This window comes from Ailuropoda melanoleuca, chromosome 1, assembly GCF_002007445.2.
Source record: "Ailuropoda melanoleuca isolate Jingjing chromosome 1, ASM200744v2, whole genome shotgun sequence".
Classification (NCBI taxonomy): domain Eukaryota; kingdom Metazoa; phylum Chordata; class Mammalia; order Carnivora; family Ursidae; genus Ailuropoda; species Ailuropoda melanoleuca.
This window is the reverse complement of record NC_048218.1, coordinates 28,240,637-28,263,249: the sequence shown is the minus strand read 5'-3', so window position 1 is coordinate 28,263,249 and position 22,613 is coordinate 28,240,637. Positions and strand designations below refer to the sequence as shown.

The 22,613-nt window shown below is 35.7% G+C and overlaps 1 protein-coding gene across 14 annotated transcripts in view; it reads right to left on the bottom strand.

The window, feature by feature from the left end:
• Positions 1-22,613, bottom strand: part of ROBO2 (roundabout guidance receptor 2) — a 1,624,218-nt gene that overhangs the window by 1,038,623 nt on the left and 562,982 nt on the right. The window lies entirely within an intron of this gene.

Sequence of the window (22,613 nt, the reverse complement as noted above, 5' to 3'; positions counted from 1 at the left end):
GGACAGCAAGGATTTTTAAACAAATTAAATAGCCAATTTTGGTCGAGGTTTACTATGCACCCACCTCTCTTCTAAGAACTTTGTATCTCGTGACTAATCTAATAGTGACCTTGACACTGTGAGGTTACTATGGGGAAACAGAGGCACAGCAGATTGAATTATGTGCCCGCAGTGACCTGCTATTAAGTAGAGAAACTGGAATTTGAATCCAGAAGGTTTGACTCCTAGTTCATGCCCTTTTTCATGGTTTGCCTCTGGTGTGGGCACCAGGGCCTGTTAAAGCCACTAACTATGTGGACAAAACCATTCTACAAATATGGCTATTTTAAACTACAGAAGATGATTTTTTCATGCAAGAGTATAGAAAGCTGTATATAAAATACATCTGAACTTAAAAAGCCAAACAAAGTAAGGGCCAGAGGAAGATTTTTAAAAGCATACTAATTCAACTTAGATAATACAAAACTTCTGTTAAAATAGATTTAATACAAAGAAATGGCCAAGCTAATTATCTTTGACTTTCAAAATAGGTATGTATTTTCCACTTTTAAAAGATTAAGTGTAGATGGATCAACATGAAATGAAAGAAACCTTTAAAGATCATGGTCATTAGGAACTTACCAACATCCTTCTCTGAGAACTGACACTTGAGCTAACTTCTAAAGGGTGAATTGTCATTTTCCAAGTTGGGAAGAGTGGGAAGGGTGTTCATAAACAGCTACTGACACGTGCGGGCATGAAGAAGCCGATCATAGTCTCAAAAAGTTGAGCTCACTCTGGTCTGCAAAACAGCCTTGTATAGATGTCTATAGGTGGGGAGAGGCTGTTGGGTGAATGAGATCATTAAACTCCTGTTTACAAATCTAAGGATGTTGGATTTTCTTCCATCAAAGGCAGTAGGAGGAGTATTAGAAGAAAGTGAAGAGAATGTGTCCAGATTTTTCCCTCAAGGTAAGTCTAGCATCTTTTCCAAAGACAGGGGGAGGAATATGGAATTATTGCCAGAAAAAAGGTAGAAAGAAGAGATCTTTCTACAGAAATAGAAGGAATGGCCAAGGGGAGTGATGATGAACACTTGACAGTGATAGCAGGGATAGAACAAAAAGATGGTCTAGATTCAAAGATATTGTAAGTTATAACTGAGAGGGTGTGGTGATGATTAACCATGATGTTGATAATAGTTAACATGATAATAATTACTCTTTCCTAGACATTCTATTTCCCCTTACAACCATATGAGATAGGTATTTCTGTTACCAACATCCGTTTCACAGATGAGATGTGAAGGTTAAATAACTTGCCATGATTATAGAGCTAGCAAATAGAAGTGTTAAAATCTAAATATAGCCTGTTTCTCTGTGAGCCTGCATTCTTTACCACAATGAGGCAGCTTCCCTCCTTTGTCAGATCCGGGAGCAAAGAAAAGAGATGGCTCTAGGTTTCTGATTTTTTTTTTTTTTGTATTGGATAAATAATGAGTTCCAATAGCTTCTAGCTGTGTTCTCACCTGGTCTTTCCTCTGTGCCTGCACACCCCTGGTGTCTCTTTCTCTTCCTATAAGGACACCAGCCTCATTGGATGAGGGCCCGACCCCTATGACCTCATTTAACCTTAATTGTCTTTAAGGAGCAATATCTCCAAATCACAGTAAGGGTTAAGGCTTCAAAATATGAATTTGAGAAAAACATATTTCAGTCCATGATAGTCACCGGGGAAAATTAGATTAGTACATCTTGTACAGAGTTAAAAACATAATACTGACAGAAAAAACGAGATTAAGGTTTATAAATTATTAGCATTTGAAATTATGGAGGGTACCACCCAAGAGGAATGTGAAGTGAGAAATTAATCAGAACAAACATGAAATCCTGAGTTTCAGGGGGAAGAAAAGAAAGAGAAGACAGTAAAAGAGAGGAGATCCAGTAGGAAAAATAAGATAAATTGATGCCACAGAAGGTGTACATTTAATGATTTGTGGAGTTGTCAACAGCTCCAAATGCTAGAAAGAAGTATAAAGAGACTGAAAATGCTGTTTCATTCGGCAGTTTGGAAGCCTTTAGTGATCTGAGTAAGTACAGTATCAGTAGGCTAGGGGAAAAGGAAGATAGTATTAGATAGAGTAGAGGGCCCAGTAGGTGTGGACAACCCTGGAGTGAAAGGAAAGAAGAGAGGAAGCAGCTTGAGGAAGACATCGAGAGAAGATGAGCTGATCCAAGCTCACTCAGAGAGAACAAAAGCTCGAAGTTATTAGCCTTAGGTTACTTTTTCTTAGGCTTTCTATTCAGCCAGTAAACAGCAATGCAAAGATGTATGTCACCTTGGTTGAATGTTTTTCATCAAACTTTACAGAAGTGGTTCATATTCAGTACTGTTTATAATCACTTTTTAAATATAAGGACAGAATATTTTCAAGGAAGCCAAAATTCATTAATAATTTTTATAAGACGAAAATAAAATAAATTTGAAGGTATCTATGGTCATGTGGACTTGAAGGAAGAAAAAAAAATAATTGAAAGAATTTTGACAATATATTGATCCAAAAAAAAAGTTGTTTTCTAAATGATCTGTTGTAATTTCTATGGGTCTATATATCTTTCAGCACTGATGACTTTGCCATTTACAGAGAGTAAGTAGTGAAAGTAAGGTTGTCATCTTTACTCACTTATCAGTTTAAGTTTGATTGAAGATAAACCTCAATCCTCAATTGAGAATAAACCTGTATGTTGGCTAGTGAAAAAAAAAAAAAAAGATCAGAAGATCCAGTGAGTGGATACATTGTAATTTCATACCTGCTGTAGAGGGCAAACAGCCCAGCAAGAGAAACCCAGGACTTCGACTCACTCACTGTCTTTATAGGTTAAGGCAGACAGGGTTGTTGTGGCATGGCGCAGGGATGCAGAGGGAAAACTGGAACAGAAAGGTCCATTCTATTTCTACGTAAGAAAAGTGCTTATCACTATTATACACTCCTGAATCACTAGGCTTTACAAGACATTCCAAAGCAGTGGGCCTGGCATTGACCTAGCACACAAACAAGATTGACCTTATTTCACTTTTTTAAGTAGAAGTAGGAGTAAGTGACTTGAACATGTTTATAGGTTAAAAAGAAAACGAGGGTAGAGGGAAAGAGATTGGGATATAGAAGAGAGAAATAGTCATCTCCATGGAGATCTTTGAGAAAATGGATGGCGATGATGAGACACGGCACTTCAGCTGGCAGTTCACCATAGAGAAGAAGGAAGAACAGACAGATCAGTTGGTGAAGGTAAATGCTGAGCTAGAGGAGAGAAAGGCATTAGAGAAATTTCACTTTAATTTCTCAAGAAGGAGGTGGCAAAATAATTCCTGACATGGCACTAGTGTGCAGTAAATTAAGTAACTCAAGGAGACTAGAGGCTATTTGGGACAAAGTTGTGGAAATTAGTAAGGTAGGAAAATAATGACAAGCAAAATGAAAACCAAGCTCATGGTGATATAAAGAAAAAGTGAGAACCACTAGTTTTCAATCAGAACTCTGCTAGTCCCTTAACATCATCCCAACTCCTCGCATTCAAGTGTGAAATCACCTCTAGGAGGTTGGCTCTGTCCTTCCTCCAGACAGCCCACCATCCACGGTACCCAACGGAATCCTGAGTCCACGGAGAGTTTGCTCCTTCCTCGTTGCCTTCTGAAGGCTGGGAGCTTTCCTGAGCCAGACTTTGCCTGGTCTGGACCTCTGGCCTCTCTCACAGGGCCTCCCTGGCACAGAACAGCATGGGAGAAATAACTGTAGAAATAAACCAAACACTCATCTCTTCAACAAATTAAAGAATTTATGTGCTTTACAGAAGTTGGAGCATTGATACTGAGACTAAAATTGACCTGGAATCAGAAGATTTGAAAATGTTGATCATTTTAGTAAGAGCAAGATAAAACATAGCTGTCATAAATTCCCACACACATCTGACAAAGACCTTGGATGGAAAGTAACTTGAGGAGATTTTGAGCTTTTTGAAGGCAGGATGTCTTATGTATCTAGCCTAACACACAGTAGCTGGTTATTTACTAATTATTTATTGAAGAAATGAGTCCCACAACTTAAATCAACCCCAGTTCCAGGAACAGGATTGAGAATTAATATGTAATTTGTAAATTAAATGGAAAGTTGAATAGAAATACTAAAAATAATGATTTTTTTTCCCCATCAGTTACGGCAGATTTCATGGTCCTTCTTTATGTTTCAAAATTTAAAGCAAATAAGGAAAATGACAAGAGGGGTGCCTGGGTGGCTCAGTCGTTAAGCGTCTGCCTTTGGCTCAGGGCGTGATCCCAGGGTCCTGGGATCGAGCCCCACATCAAACTCCCTGCTCTACTGGGAAGCCTGCATCTTCCTCTCCCACTCCGCCTGCTTGTGTTCCCTCTCTCGCTGACTGTCTCCCTCTCTGTCAAATAAATAAATAAAATCTTTAAAAAAAAAAAGGAAAATGACAAGAAAAGGGTGGTGTTTACTGTACCCTTGCTTCCAGCTCCCAAATTAATGTTTAATCTTTTCTTGACAGGAAGTTTCACATAAAAGAAATGTATCTTAAGAATTAAAAGTGGTTCAGTATGGGTGGTAAATTTATGGGGTTTTTCATTTTCTCATTTTGCTTATCTGTATGCCCTAGTATTTCTTCAGTGGAAGTAGTCTGATGTTTGTAAATGAGCAGAGGACTAGAACAAAGTAAGGTCAGTTAAACCATACCACTACTGGGTTCTTAAAAATAAAATGATTCTCTTTACCTATTGCATTAAGTTCAAACTTCTCCGCCTGAGTCCAGCCCCACCCTCACTGTATAATCCTATTTCTTATGTATTCCCAAGGCCCAACTCCACTCCATTAACCATGTGAGTTCTCATTCCCCCCCCTGCGCTTCCCACATCCAGAAGCCATTTCTCTTGACCCCTTTAATGTATACTCTCCCCTCCTTCAAGATCTTAACTTGAGTCACACCACTTCTGAAACACCTCGTTTTGATTCCTAATGCATGCTTCACTCTGTTACTGAACGCTGTTTTAAGTGAGTAAGTACCATTAAAGCTTCTACTGCATTCTCAGAGAGTCATTTAAAAGGGAAATATCTATATTAAAAATCTTGGCTAGCTGCTCCCCAGCAGGGTCCAAAATTGGGTACGGATCTCCTCAGGTATATTCAATTTTTCATGATGCTTTCATTACAACTGGGCGTTTGTTTGAATGCCTTAACTCCAATGTTCCTCTTCTCTCACTGAGATGCAACATTCTCTTATCCACTTCTGGATCGTTGGCCTGATAACTGAAATTCTGTCAGAATATTTTTGTTGGTTAAATTTTAATGCTATAAGCTTTCTGACATATGAAAGTAGAAAAACCTCAATAATGAAAGATGAGAATAGGCAAATCCTGTTACTGTCTGACCTACTGATCTCTTTATATTTAGACATTTTTTTCATAGGCTATTTCTAGTAGAATTCCTTTGCCTCACATTCTTTGAACAAGGAGCAGAATCATAATTCTAGGTTATTCTGAAGGTTTAAATACCTACTTTTATACTTTACTACTTAGGGTGGGTAATACAACTCAAAAATTTTAGTGTGTGTGTGGGGAAATCTGTGAAAATGTTACTTGATTTATTTAGTCTTGAATTTTATGGCCTCTTATCCATGAATGAAACACTGTGCAGTATTTTTATTAACCACACCCTATAGCACCCTGCTGGATGTATGTGACTATCACAAGATAAGAGATCAGTTTTCACACCAAGAAGTTCAGAATTCCATGGGTGACACAGGCTTTACACATGCCCTACCTCAGAAGAGAAATGACAATAGTAAACAATGGTTTCTGAGAATAGATGCCTATTTTAAAGTTGTATTCAATTAAAGCACTAAATAAGTGACACATTAATGTTGTGAATTTTAAAAAGAAAAAAATAACTATGGATTGAAAAATTTAAAGACACCTTCTTTGATAGAAGTCATCATCTTAATGGACACTGTAGAGATTGCCTCTGTGGAAAAGAGAAGGGAGAGGAAAAACCAAGCACTGAAATTTTTTTTTCTTTTGCAAACTTGTACACAGGTGAGCCAGAATCTATTCCTTTTCTGCATACATACACTCTCCCACATGTGTATAAATATGGGTGGTGTGTATGTGGGTGTGTGTGTTTGATTCCCCCTCTTAGCACTTTGGTTTAATTTCGCTTATGTCTGGATGCCAATATGCTTCTGTATTTTTAACCTATTAGGTATAAAAAATATATTCATATAATGTGCATCTTTCTTGAAGGAGCTGTGAATACGTTTTACTCTTGGAGTTATATACCTGTTGCAGGTCCTCAAAAGACGAGTACTTTGCAAGAAGAAAGAACAGTTAATTTTAGCCTATTTTTACTCCAAAGACCACATTAATCCTGAGTTGGAAAGTTATCTTCACAGAAAAGAGAAGAATACAAAACATCCTCTTGAATTCACATTGTCTCTCATGCATGTATCTAATCATCACATCCCAACAAGTTGGCATTTCTCTATACTCCTGTCTAAATTTTATGACATCTGCACGGTCTAAAGAGATTTATAACTTAAAAAAATATTTTATTTGAAGGCATGAATACATTTGAAAGCATGGAAATTCATTACTAAACACTCTTTGCTCTGACCAAATCCCCTTTTAGTAGAATTTGAATATTTCTTTAAAACAGTGTTTAATATAAAACAAGATGAAAGCAACTGGCTATCTTCCAGATGAATAGAATGGATTATTTTCTTTCAACTCATATCTAAAATGTTCAATAGCTTCTTAGTTTCTCAAATATATGTTGCATTTTAAAAGTTACTTCAACCATGTCTTTATTGCACGAAACTAATATAAAAAAAATGACCCTACTATTCTCAAAGCTTATAATGATGTCCATAGGGATGGACTGAGAATAATTTTTACTGGCTTTCTTCCTCAGAGTTATCAGTATAGAAGTTTTTTCCTCTGGTTTTATAGGTGCACAGAGGCTCCATACTCATAATACACATCTTTTTAGTGAAAGAGATATATCACTTTTCCGCATGTCAATCATGTTACAAAAATTACTTTAAGATACGAGAATAGTTGCCTAATTTGAGGAGGGGAAAATCACCTGTCACTACTGACAGAGAATATAAAGTGGTAAGGTCATGATGGTATGTACGTTTTACTTATAAGGCAGATTGTCTATCAATGGTAGAAAGTTAACAAATTACTGAAAAAACTTCAGTGACAAATTCTTACAATTTTGATCATATTTAAGGACAGTTTAGGCATAGACAATCACAACCTCACTTAAACCAAACTACTGGTTTCCCACTCAGATAATACGGTGGTGGTTAGCTTGCTTGGAAAACAGTTATGGACTGAACACCTGTGTTTCCCCCAAGATCATATGTTGAAATCTAATTCCCAATGTGATGGTGTTTGGAATTGGTTTTACTTTTGGGAGGTAATTAGGTCATCAGAATGAGCCCTCATGAATGGGATTAGTGCCTTTGTAAGAAGAGGCCAGAAAGCTTTTCCAACTGGTGAGGATACAAGGGAAAGTCAGTGACCTGCAACCAGAAAGAGGGTTCTCACCAGAATTGGACCATGCTAACTAACACCATGATCTCAGACTTCTAGATGGCAGAATGATGAAAAAATACATTTCTGTTGTTGATAAGGACTCAGTTTATGGCATTTTGTTATCCCAGCCAAGGATGAGGAAGACAACAGCCTACAAAAGTAAGCATGTTAGGTAAAGAATTCCATGCTTCCATGGCTGCTGGGAAGATGTCTCATGGCTAACCTGTGTCACAGTGTTGTGCTTTCTGATCACTTATTTTCAACTAATTAAAAACTCAGGTTATGACTTTTTTCACCAAAAGAGGAGATGATAAATTTGGCATTCAGCTATGAGGCAAAGAGACTTGTTGCTGAGAAGAGAAAAAATGAGTTGGGAGAAGGAGGATGGTGGGATAGGACACATGTAGACAAAGCAATATCTGATGTGAGGCCAGGAGATGCAGTGTGTTAGCAGGAACAGCACTCCTTATTTGCTAAGATTGTAGTGTCGGAGAGGAATGTATTAACTCCTGTTCAGACTCTTACTAGGTACATGACCTTAGCGAAAATATTTAACTTCTTTGATCCTCAGTTTCCTCATCTGTAAAATGGACCTTATAACAAACCTGCCATGGGAGCTGGGAGAATTAAATACAATAATGAAGGTAAAACTCCAGTGTTAATATGCATTTAGTGAGTGGTAGTTTTAATGTTTATTACCAAAATAAACCATAAGCATTTGAAGAGTTAGGAGTTAAGACAAAAGTTAGTGTTTTTTGTTTTTTGGGTTGTTTTTTTTTTTTTTCCCCAACAAATATCACTAAAAGCTCTGGTGCAACAACTTCATTAAACCACTGAACATTACCAGGTAATAGTATAAGCATGTGGTTAGGACACCAAAAACAAAACAGCATAAACAAAACAGAAATCAAATACAAGGAGAATATCAGAAAAGATATAAAGCAGCTGTTTTACTTTTTTCATGATGTAAGTTTTATGTCATGTTTTAAAATAAAATATTATAAATTAGTCTATTGAAAAATATACTGGGGAAAACATAACATTTTTAATATTTATGTTCTTTAAAGAATTTGGCTTCAAATGGATAAGAATGAATAGCAGAGAACACCAAAAGGCATCCACTGAATCTAAGCAAAGAGAAATTCAAACCAGATCAAAGTCCCTTACTGCAGATCCTTAGTGACAAGGAAGTGAAGAATGTTGTTATCAGAAGCTTCCTCTAAAATATTCATGGCACACTGTACATGCACTTGGTCCAGTAATTGAGTGGTAAAAATAATACAGTTTTCATTTTAGCGTATACTTTCATTCATTCGCAGTAGATTCTTTCTTCATTTTTATAATGCCTCAAGTTCAAGAACCTCTTTTTACATACCTAATTTATTTTGCCCCAGGTGAGGTGAAAAGCAAACGACCTATATTGTATTTAACAGAATTCCCATTTCATGACTTTATTTGCTGCAAAGAGCCAAATTCTATTGCGCTGTAATACTTTACACTTAAATGATTATTTATATCTTAGCATAACTGAATTTATAAACTTCAAAAATGAAGGAAGAGTAGAGCATAGATGTGGGGAATAGAAGCCAGGCTAATGGAGACTCTTCTGCTAGGAAGGGTAGTGTCCTTAAAGGGAATGAAGGTAAAGAGGGAGACTGAACGTACTTTACAGTAATACCATATGCCAGACCTATTGTTTTCTTTATTCCTGCAGCAGGACAAAAATTTTTTTGAACTAATTCCTGTTGTATATCTTATGTCTTAATAATTACCATTTCCCCAAGCTCTCTACCCTTTGAAGCTTATGCATTCATTTTATTGAAGACCGGGTGGGTAGAGCCTAGGGGAAAAAAAGGTCAAAAAAGATTCATTTTTAAAAACAAGATTTTGAGGAAAAAAAATAAGATTTTGCATATACCCAAACAAAGGATCACTTTCATGTCTGAACCCAAGTAACTTGAGAGGAAAAGAGGTTTTCAGATTTTCAAACTCTATGGAGGTTGAGCACGGAGTAAGTTATATTGGGAAAGTGGAGAAAAAGGCAGGACATAACACAAGGAAGTGGCCATTATGAGCAAAGTAAGATAGAGATGTGGGTGGTGCATTTTTAGGCAGAAAGAGTACCCTAGAATGGTATTTCTAGTTAACTGTGGCCCAAATGTGGCATGAGAAAAATCTAGATAATAGAGTGCTAGATAATCATCAGAAGAATCCATTATCTCTATATTCAAAATTTTCAGTATCTGAACCCTTTCAACTGTCTTCAATTCCCCTATCTGGTCCAAGCCCCTACCATCGTAGGTTTTCACAATTGCTTCAAAATGTGATCCCTCCTAGTCTCTCCCATAATCCCCCTCATGCACAGCATCACCCACAAGGCTCCAGTCAAAGGTAAATCATAGTAGGTGATTCCTTTGCTCAAAACTCTCCAAAGGTTCCCCATTTATCTCGGAATCAAAGCTGAAGTCTTGAGTTTACAAAGATATTTCCAGTGACCTGAATAGTACCTGGAACCTAGTAGAAAGTCACCAAGCATGAGCTGGATGAATTAAGAATAAATAAATTCATTCCTTTCTCATTCAAAGTAAAAGCTAAGGTCCTTTTTGTTGCCTAGAAGGCTTTAAAATTCTGCTCTCCACACCCCCTTTTCATCTCTCACCTCTCTCTCACTCCTTCTGGCTAGACAGAGTGTTTCCCAAACTGAGCAGGCACACTCTTACATAAAGACTGGATTCCTTCTGCCAGAAATGCTCTTCTACAAGAGAGCTGTGTTGTTCTCTATCTGTCTTCACTAAAGGCTTTGTGAGTTCTTCCCTATCTTATTTAAAATTATAATACCCACCCATCTCTCTTTTCTGCTGTATTTTCTACATAATATTTATCACTATGTAATATGGTATATATTTTACTTTTTAATAAATCATCCCCTTCTCTACCTCCCAAATGTAAATGTCAGCATTGTGGGTATTTTCATCCCATTTATTCATGCCTTTTCTTCCAATGCCTAGAACGGTGGTATCAGACATGTTGTAGGTACTCGAAAAGCATGTATTGATTTAGTGAGTGAATATAAAGAATGCCTGGTTTGGGTCACTAAAAAGAAGAGGATGAAAAAAAAAATAAACTAGAAACTCTGCAAGATAAAATGGACAAAAATATACTCAGATATTACTCCTAATGCTACCACTAACGAACTATATCGTCTTAAAATACTTCTTGTACTTCCTCTTTTTAAAATGTGAATGCTGCCTCTACAAGTAAACGTTGGGTAAGATGTTCTATGAGATCATTTGCATCTGTGATATATATATATATATATTTATATATATTTTCATGACAAATTCAATATTCATTCTGTGCCCCTTTCAGAAAATATTTATAGTTATTTAAGTATGTATCTATATTAGTCTGGCTTTTGTCAGAATTTACATGCAATATAGTACTTTTTAAAAGTTTTTCTTTCAACTATAAAGAATTACAAAAGAGAAATTTATAAATTTTGTCGTTAGGCTTTCCAAAATAATGATGACATGAAAGAGAAAAATACAACACATACACGTTTACCGCTGAAATCTATCAGAAAAAAAATGTAAAGGAATCCCCTCTTCCAGACACTTTTCCCAGCTGGTCTAAGGACATACATCATCATGGTTTCTAAATTTTAATTTACAGGGAACAAATATGGTAGTTTTATAGGCCCCTGACCATTACAAAATCACTGATTGCAAGGCCTGTCTCCTCAGAAACTAATCAAAAGGTGACACATTCTGTTAACTTCCTATTATACATTCATAACATCATCTTTCAATTCAATGTCATAAAGAATTTATGTAGGGCATTAATCATGCAAGACCACTAAATTGTTCTCATTTCAGTGATAATTGTTTACTCCTACAAATGGTTTGTGTTGAGTCCCAACAATTCAACTGAATAAAATATCTCCCACTCACCCTGGGTTGGGAGAGAAAATTAACCTACAGAAAGGAAACAACAAACAGAATGTATAATATGATTAGTATAAAAACTAAAATTTTGTAGAGTTCTCTTTTTGATAACAAAGACCAATGGTGTCGAGGATAATTCTATAGTCTCCAATAAAAGGAATCTTGAAAAACAAAATGAAATAAAACAACAACAAAACCATATGTGATCTGCAAACATGTAAAACTAAATCCTCTTTTATACCTACATGACATGGTTGACTCTGAAATCAACTAAAGGTATCATGTAAATGAAACTCAATGCACCTTGCTAGTCAACGAAACTAAACCTAATCAAAGCAGTGTCAATCATTTGCCAGGAACAAAAGAATAGAAAATCTAATGGTAAATTAATTCAGTAATGCCTGGTGAAATGGCATGAGCAAGTCTTATGATCTGACTTCTAATCCTACGTCCACTAAATGCTTCTATAACCTTGAGATTGACACCTGAACTCCTCTCAATTTCCTCATGTGTAAAATGAGAGGGCTGGACTCAATCATCTTGTAGGTTTGTCCTAACACCAACATTTTATGAGTCTATAAGGAAACTCAGCTAATCAAAACTTTGCTGTAAAAAAAAAAAAGAGCAATGATTTGACATCTGCTTTTAGATTTCCCTACTGCCTACTGAATAGAATAAGAATAGGATCAATTTGAGACAGCCCTTTCAGCCCAAGGGTGCCATAACTAATGGCACTGTCTATTCCTGCTTTCTAAATGGAGCCTTAGTGTATGTATATGTATGTATGTATATATATATATTTTTTTTTTCCCTGTAGTAAAGTGTCTACTTTATGAGCATAATAAATAGCAATTGCCCTTTAATGGCAACTTTAGCTGTGACCATTATGGCACAATTTAAGTGCTTAAAAACACTAATGGGAGTGATACAATGTTAATTATACTAAGGATATGAAGCCTGTACACAAGAACTCCTGCAAAATTAAGTAAAACCCTGGCTAATTCTAATTACAGTCTGTCGGGAAGAGATAAGAGAAATTAAACACTCCCCTCTTTTTTTAGCTCATTCCTAATATAACAGCACTATTTGCCCACATTGGTTGAGGAAAACATCGTGACTCAGAAAAGTAGGATTCTGAAATAAAGGATTTTTTTCAGCTTAAAAAAGAAAGAAAAGATAAATTACATACACAGAAAATACATCTTTACTTGAAACAATGCTTACTTTCTTGCCTCTAAGCCTGGAGAAACCTGCTTTTAAAGAGCTCATTCATTAAATTGTCAGACACAAATTAATACCATGGGAGTATTTAAAAAATGTTTTTGAACTATTTTGAAGAAATACATTTGAAAACCATGAAGACTTGCCTTCACCTTATCACATATGGAAAAATTAATTTTTTTAAAAATGGCTATTTTAAATATTTTTGTTTCTTTCCAAAATATCTATCTCTAACTCTCCTTTTCCTTTTACCCATTTACTGAATGCCTCCTATGTTTTAGTACTGGTCATTAAAAAAAAAAAAATGGGTAAATGGTCTTGCTGCCCTTAAGGGGTTAACAGTCTAGCAGAGAAAGACAGACAAATAAAAACAAAATAATAGTTCACGTTTACACCTTAGTATCTGTTATTGGATATAGTTTTCTCTCTTTGTCTTCCAGACTCCTTTTATTCCTTCTTCAAATTCTATTGCTTGACTCATTATAAATTGATTTACATGGATCCCTAACTAAATTGAACTGGAGTAGTAGAAATCAATTGTTGATTTATTTGATTTTACTAATTTGTTAGAAATAAAAAGTTCATAAGTTTTCCAAAAAAACCCTGTGCCAGAAAGCCTGGCACATTTCAAAGTGCTAACATTTTAAAACCGAGGCAAATGACATGTCATAAATAGTGAAAACAATTGGATGACAGCCTACAATCTTCAATACACGCAGTATTTTAACGGATCATAAACCAAGTAACCTAGCATCAGGATAAGAAAAATCCACTCATTGTAGATAAATAACAGTCCTAACTGATTGAAATCATTTAATTTCATTGAAAAGTGTCCCATAATCTTTAAATTATAGGTATTTGGAGGTTAGCACAAATAGTTATGGCAAGTATCTAGGTACTTAAAAGATGTCATCCTCACCTTAAATCATTTATTATCTGTAATGGACTTTCTAACTTGTCAATATATCTAGTTTCAAGTGACCCATAGGGCATGTGTCAAATATCCACCTTAGAAGAATATTTGTCATTTCAGCAACCCCACTTTTATAGCATTAAGGTAGTTTCCATGACATGTAATCTGTGTTCCCTTTGAAAAAGAATTGTGTCACTCTTCCTAAGTGTATGTTTCTAAATACAGGATACTTTGCACGCTCTGTTTTTCTAATACACGGAGATCTTTATCCTTCCTGCTGCCAAAACATACTAAACACAAAAAGGGTTTATATACAAATTCACTGGCTCCATTGTGATTCCTTATGACCATTTTCTGAAATTTCTTTGTGTTGTTTACTTTTTAAAAACAAGACTTTAAACCTGGACATGATTTTTCATTCACTTCAGATTTTTCTGAGATTTTTGCCTGGCATGTGAAAACATACACATACACATGATAAAGTCACTAACAGTTTTCTCCCCATTTTCACTCACAGGCTTGGAGTCAATGTTTTTCAGACTGCTCCTTCCTGGTAAACAAGTTTGCTTCTGATGATATTTCTTTTTTTCCTTTACTAAATGTCATCATTGTAATCATCCATCTTATATTTCTGCCTCTTTACTGATCAGTATAGTATTTTCCATTTAGCATTGCCAGCATTTCTCACTAAGGTCATTTATCCCTCTGTTAGATGGTTACTCTTAGGAACTTTCTTCCCATCACCAGAAAATAAATTTAAAAATAAATAACCTACAAAAACATCAAGGAAAGAAAACAGGGTGAGATGATGAGAGACCCTGGAAGCCACACAGGAATGGATAGTGTATTGGAGATTGGAGGACCTGCGTGGTGCAGCTCTATAGAGGACAGATGATGCTAGATCACAGAAGCTTGAGATGCAGCTCTGAAGATGGTAGGTGGCTGATACGAACTCATTGTGAACGCAGCCAGTCATTGACTTTCTCTAGCACTGTTTCCTCATGTCTAAATCAAATACTTCAGTACCCTTAGAGGATATTCTCAGAAGGAAAAAAAGAAAAAGGCAGAACATTTAAGAAGTGCTTAATTAACAGAAGATTGGGGGGAAAGAGATCAAGTTGAAAATAAAATGGGAAAAGTATCTTAAAAGCCTGGACTTTAGTCTATAAGCAATTGGCAGTCATCAAAAATCATCTATAGAAATAAAATTATTGATCTTTTAGTCTTCTTCTTTAGAAAGGCATATTACTCACACACACACACACACACACACACACACACACACACACACACACACAACCAGGATGCCATTACGGTATAATCAGTGTATTATTATCTCCCAGAGTCCTGAAGAAGCTAGAAAAATTTAGTGTGCTTAGAGCTTATCCTCTATAAAACAAAAGGAGGCCAAAATATTCCACTGGTAACACTAGCTATTGGCTAGATTCAGAATAAAAAGAGATACAGAGACAGAGAGAATTACCTAAAAGAAATCAAGATGAAGCCAAAAAAAAATCTAGGATTTGGCATCGCAGATTTGATTCTATCTTCTGACAGAGGAAAGTAATGGGGATCTAGCCTCTAGTCTTCATTGGTAATCATCTAATTTAATTTGGATCAGGATAAAAAGAGGAGAGGAATTTATGGCAACAAAAAGACATCACTTGATAATCGATTCTTGCAATTCACTAGTTCTACTTAGGCTAATAAGTAGTCTAGAGTGTGAAGCACAGGTGGATGAATTGCCTTGGCAAAATGGAGATGGGACATTCAGTAGAATCTTAGCTTAATATACTATGGAGGTAAATTATTTGTCTAAACATATAGTTTCTTTTGGGTTGCTGGTATTAGAGTGACTTTTTGCTTCTTACTCCTGCCCTTAAAAATACTGAGTAAATCTCCATATATTTAGAAATCTTTAATAAACAAGAAAAGAGTTTATGTGATTATGTTTTTTAAACTTGAAATTTCACTTTTCAAATTAATTCAATTTTTACAAATACTGACTTGATTCTCCTTTCTGGTCAGATATATTTTATTAAATAATAGAGAAACAGAGAGTATAGACACATGGGTCAACAGTTAGAATTAAGAAATAAGCAGTGGTCCCAAACCATTAGGTGAATACAAAAAAAAAAAAAAATTCCATTTGGCTCTTGAATGCACACAATGAGTTGGGGAGAATAGATTTATTTCTCTAATTACCCCATGTTGTATTCGGGCCAATACTGACGTGATTTTACATACTCTGAGCACACAGCAACTGTTGGAGGCGAGGAGGGACCTAGAAACATACTGGACTTTAGAGAGAAAAACATTTTTTGCATACAATCCACAGTGTAAAATTCCATTCTTACAGCTGTGTCTGCATTATGAAAAAACTGGTCAATTTCTTCAATACAGATAAGGAATTAAAGAAATTCCTCAAAAAGAAAAAAGAAAATCAAGTTAACTTTTTAAAATACTTAATTGATCACTTCAGTAAAACAGCTAATTTCAAAGATACATTCAGATGCAAACAGAGTCAAAGTAAGAGCAAATGAAATTGCCAAGTCCCTTATAAACATTGATCATTTTTTTTACTCTATAAATAAAAATTTTAAAAATGAGTTTTACCAAATTTTTAGTAACCTTATATAAAGTAGTGCAAACAGAAATATGAGATTTTTTAAAAGATTTATTTATTTGTTTATGAGACGGAAAGTAAGAGAGCAAGAGCAGAAGGGGCAGAGGGAGAGAGAAGAAAGATGAGATGGTTTTAAAGGTCAATGTCAGAGGAGAAATGCAGCCAAAGAAGACAAGGGAAAACAGAAAATACGTATGTTGAGTTATTATCTCTCCAGCATTTATTATGTGCTGAATATGGTGCTTGTCTATAGATAGTTTATCATAACCCTCAAAACGACGCCCAAATGTAGGCATTAATATTGCTACATTCCCAGTGAAGAATTTGAGGCTCACAGAGTTTGAGAAATTTATCTTACCCAAGATACAAAATTGGTAAGTTGGTAAAATGTTCCAATTTGGACTCAGATATGTCTGTTTTAAAGCCTTGTTTCCCCTGTTTCTGTCTACTAAAAAGACAAAAAAGAATGTAATGCAACGTTTTGTGCAGAACAGTGGGGACTCACCTTATCAAAGAGATAGAGTAGTCCGGATCTGAAAGATTACACCCTGAGCCCTTAAGCTAAAACCCAGAAAGACCCTTCTTAAAACTAGTGGGGTTTGTTTGTTTAATACGTGGTCTGTAATGCAGAGGTTTTCTTCATGATTGTTTGATCATGTGAGTTTTACATGAAAAAAATCAGTTTTACATGAAAAGTTGAGAATTCATCTCTAAAGTCCCACAGTAGATTAGGCCTAGACTAATGCCTGGATCATATATTCCTCTGGACATGGTTTTCCTCCAAATAAATAAATAAATAAATAAATAAATAAATAAATATTAGCCTAGATGACGCTTAAGATTCTTTCGAGTTGTAAAACTCAGTAAATGTTGGCATCTATGCTTCTCAATCCAATATTCTCTCTAGTACTCCAACCTATTTATCATTATAATAACAAATCCTGCTGATGGGCTGGTGATCATCAGTGATCATCAACCCACTAACAGTTGATCAGGTGATCAACAATCCAGTTTATTAAGAGTTGATCATAATCAACCTGCACTAGAGACAGGAAACCAAACATTTCTGGTTTGCATCTTGTCACCTGACAAGGACAGGGACTAAAGATATATTTATTTTGTGATTACAAAGGAATAGAATTTCCCTGTTTGACTGATATGTGGGTGTTCTGAATTTTGTTCTCAGCTTTTGAGCTGATCAACTTATTTTGCGGACATAAGTTCCTTGATTCTCCCTCCTCTGTTCAAGTTGTATTGATCTTGTCAAGTGGATCAGTGCGTCAGAACATTGGGAAAAGGTAAGGACTGGTCCAGGTTAAAGGTACTAAACCCTAAACCAGATACTCTAAGGGGGAAAAAAGTGTACTAAATGGAAACACATATTTTAGATCACTTCCTTTTCTCTATTTCTGTTTCTATTTTACAGGTCTTCTAACAAGAGGAGAAGGTTCACATTTGCCATTTTGGTCGTCTTTAATGTCTAACATGCAAATTGTCTGGTACGTAAAAGTGAGGAAGGTAAAATCTGGGACATTTGATATTTTTTTATAGGCTACAATGGTGGTTGTTTCTTTCAAGATGTTAAGCTAGTTTATTAAACTTATACCTTGATGGTACTGTGTTTATTCACCTTTAACCTTCCATCTTGTTTTGCTTTGTGCCTGCAGCCAGGAACTTTGGGATAGTTTGGCCTCCTACATGTTAATTTATTTTTGAAATGATCAGATCATTTTTTTATACCTGTGCAAATGTCTGTGGTCTACATCAGGATTCGGCAAACTTTTTCTATAAAGGGACAAGTGATAAATATTTTTATCTCTTATAGACCATATTGTCTCTGCTGCCACTGCAGAAGTCAGCTGTTGTGTGAAAGCCATTACAAACAATATGCTAATGACACAATGGGTATGCCTGTGTTCCAATAAAACTTTATTTATCAAAACCATGCCACAAATAAGATTTAGCAGTGAGTTGTTGTTTGATGACCCTGATCTAGATCCTTGGATTTCTGGCTATGCATTCATGTCGTATCTTCAAGCATTAAACTATTGTTGCATATTGAACATAAATGGATATGCAATAAGGTTTTGGAAACCTATTACTTCTGTCTGAGTTATTCTTTCCTCGATTTGCAGGGAAACCCAACTTAACTTTCTCATTCCTGATCACATTTCATCTCCTCTGGGAAGCTTTTCCAATTGCTTTTCCAGTCCACCCCCATCTCACAAGTCAGTTTCCTTCTTTGTATAACTAGCACATCTTAAATATATTTCACACTGTGTGATATGATGAGTTTATATGTCTTTCTTCTTCATCAAATTTAGGTTTTGAGAGAAGGATAAACTGTTACTCATCTTTGAACAGTCCCTATGGCCAAGGGCTAATTTTAGCTCGTAATTAAGTATTCAGTAAGTGCTTGTTCAGCAATATGCATCAGGGAGTTTAAGTCTGTAGTAGTATTTAGATAATCTGCAAGCTGATACCTTAGAATAGGTATATATAGCCTTCAAATATATTAACTTTATTAACAAATAGGAAATTTGAAGATGTCAAAGCATCATATGATCTCAGATAAAAGGCTATCCTGATCTGCCCTGCTAGCTGGTTGCTACCATGTGACTAACATAAGAATGAAAAATGCTGTGTGGATCCTCCAGAGAGGCCTCTTAAAGAGACCTGACCTACCTCTGAGAAGCACCCCTTTGACTCTCTAACCCTCTTCTTGCCTTCTTTCTGGAACACAGAAATTCTGAGTCAACCCCAAGTGGACAGTCTGGAGCAGAATACAGAGAGTACCTGGGTGTTTGATGACATGGTGGCACTCTGTGCCTCTCGTGGACTGCCTTCCTCCAATTTTTTTTTTTTTTATGTACCATCACTTTTATTTCTGGTCTCTATTATAGAAGCCTACCTGATAATGTCTAACTAATACAATATTATATATTACATTTAACATTAAGTAATTTCAATGTATTCTAAAACTTATGCCAATGTATTTTTGCCAAATATAGAAACAAAAGAGAATCCTCCATGGTGATAAAGAACGAGAGAGAGAGAGACAGAGAACTCTCCTTGGAATGATAAAGAAGACAAACACCAGGACTTTCCAAAAGGACAGTAACTCTTTATAAAATATAATATTAAAGAGTATTTTAAACTAAAATGTGAAGTAATATGAACATGGTACTTTCTTATCTCTCTCCATAAAACTATTTCCCATTCCAGGTAAATATTTAGGGTATTGGCCATGTCAGAAGAACAAAATATATGTAAATTGCATAAAACCATTTAGGCATTAGCCTGTTTGGACACTTAGTACTGTATGTTGACAAGATATGTGATGGCTATTTTTTTTTGTTTAACATTTTTATGATTGGTTAATTTTTTCACTTTCAATGAAATGGTTATTTTATTTTTTAATTAACTAATTTATTTTTATTTAAATTCAATTAATTAACATATAACGTATTATTAGTTTCAGAGGTAGAGGTCAGTGATTCATCAGTTGTATATAATACCCAGTGCTCATTACATCACGTGCCCTTCTTAATGTCCCTCATTTAGTTACCCCATCCCTCCACCCTCCTCTCCTCCAGCAACCCTCAGTATGTTTCCTATGATTAAACAGTTCCTTATGGTTTGTCTCCCTCTCTGATTTCATCTTGTTTTGTTTTTTCCTCTCTTCTCCATGATCCTCTTTTGTTTCTTAAATTCCACATATGAGTGAGATCCTATGATAATTGTCTTTCTCTGACTGACTTATTTCACTTAGTGTAATACCCTCTAGTTCCATCCGCATTGTTGCAAATGGCAAGATTTCATTTTTTTGATGACTGAGTAGTACTCCATCATATATATATATGTATATATATACCACATCTTCTTTATCCATTCAGCTCTCCATGGATATCTGGGTTCTTTCCATAGTTTGGCTATTATGGACATTGCTGTTATAAAATTGGGGTGCAGGTGCCCCTTCAGATCACTACATTTGTATCTTTGGGGTAAATACCCAGTAGTGCAATTGCTGTGTCATAGGGTAGCTCTACTTTCAACTTTTTGAGGAACCTCCATACTATTTTCCAGAGTGGCTGCAACAGCTTGCATTCCCACCAACAGTGTAAGAGGGTTTCCCTTTCTCTGCATCCTTGCCAACAACATCAGTCATTTTCTGACTTGTTAATTTTAGCCATTCTGACTGGTGTGAGATAGTATCTCATTGTGGTTTTGATTTGTGTTTCCCTGCTGCCGAGAGATGTTGAGCATTTTTTCATGTGTCTGTTGGCCATTTGTATGTCTTCTTTGGAGAAATGTCTATTCATGTCTTCTGCCCATTTCTTGATTGGATTATTTATTCTTTGGGTGTTGAGTTTGATAAGTTCTTTATAGATTTTGGATACTAGCTCTTTATCTGATAAGACATTTGCAAATACCTCTTCCCATTCTGTTGGTTCTCTTTTGGTTTGGTTGACTGTTTCCTTTGATGTACAAAAGCTTTTTATCTTGATAAAGTGCCAATAGTTCATTTTTGGCTTTGTTTTCCTTGCCTTTGGAGAGTATCCATCAAGAAGTTGCTTCAGCCGAGGTTACAGAGGTTGCTGTCTGTGTTCCTCTCTAGGATTTTGATGATTCCTCGGGTCTTTCATTCATTTTTAGTCTACTTTTGTGTATGGTGTAAGGAAATGGTCCAGTTTCATTCTTCTGCAAGTGGCTGTCCAATTTTCCCAACACCATTTATTGAAGATATGGTCTTTTTTCCATTGGTTATTTTTTCTTGTTTTATTGAAGATTAGTTGACCATAGAGTTGAGGATCCATTTCTGGGTTCTCTATTCAGTTCCATTGATCTATGTGTCTGTTTTTGTGCCAGTATCATACTGTATTGATGATTACAGCTTTGTAATAGAGCTGGAAGTCTGGAATTGTGATGCCACCAGTTTTGGTTTTCTTTTTCAACATTCCTTTGGCTATTCGGGGTCTTTTTGGTTCCATACAAATTTTAGGATTATTTGTTCCAGCTCTGTGAAAAAAGTTGATGGTATTTTGATAGGAATTGAATTGAATATGTAGATTGCTTTGAGTAGCACAGACATTTTCACAATATTTGCTCTTCCAATCCATGAGCACTGAATGTTTTTCCATTTCTTTGTGTCTGCCTCAGTTTCTTTCATGAGTGTTCTTTGGTTTTCTGAGTACAGATCCTTTGCCTCTTTGGTTAGGTTTATTCCTAGATATCTTATGGCTTTTAATGCAATTGTAAATGGGATCAACTTCTTAATTTCTCTTCTGTCTCACTGTTAGTATATAGAAATGCAAGTGATTTCTGTGCATTGATTTTATATCCTGCCACTTTCTTGAATTCCTGTATGAGTTCTAGAAATTTTGGGGTGCAGTCTTCTGGGTATTCCAACATAAAATATCATGTCACATGTGAAGAGTGAGAGTTCGACTTCTTTGTTGATTTGGATGTCTTTTATTTCTTTTTGTTATCTGATTTCTGAGGCCAGGACTTCTAGTACTATGTTGAACAACAATGGTGATAATGGACATCCCTGTTGTGTTCCTGACCTTAGGGGAAAAGCTCTCAGTTTTTCCCCCATTGAGAATGGTATTCATTGTGGGCTTTTCATATATGGCTTTCATGATATTGAGGTATATTCCCTCTATCCCTAAACTGCGAAGAGTTTTAATCAAGAAAGGATGCTGCATTTTGTCAAATGCTTTTTCTGCATCTATTGAGAGGATGATATGGATCTTGTCTTTTCTTTAATCAACGTAGTGTGTCACACTGATTGATTTGCAGATGTTAAATCACCCTTGCAGCCCAGGAATAAATCCCACTTGATCATGGTGAATAATCTTTTAATGTGTTATTGGATCCTATTAGCTAGTATATTGGTGAGAATTTTGACATCCATGTTCATCAGGGATATTGGTCTGTAATTCTTTTTTGTGGGATCTTTGTCTGGTTTTGGGATCAAGGTAATGCTGGCCTCACAGAAAGAGTTTGGAAGTTTTCCTTCCATTTCTATTTCTTGAAAGGGTTTCAGAAGAATAGGTATTAGTTCTTCTTTAAATGTTTGGTAGAATTCCCCTGGGAAGCCATCCAGCCCTGGACTCTGGTATGTTGGGAGATTTTTGATGACTATTTCAATGTCCTTGATGGTTATGGGTCTGTTCAAGTTTTCTATATCTTCCTGTTTCAGTTTTGGTAGTTTGTAAGTTTCAGTTTCTACCAGATTGCTTAATTTGTTAGCATATAGTTGCTCATAATATGTCCTTATAATTATTTGTATTTCTTTGGTGTTGGTTGTGATCTCTCCCAT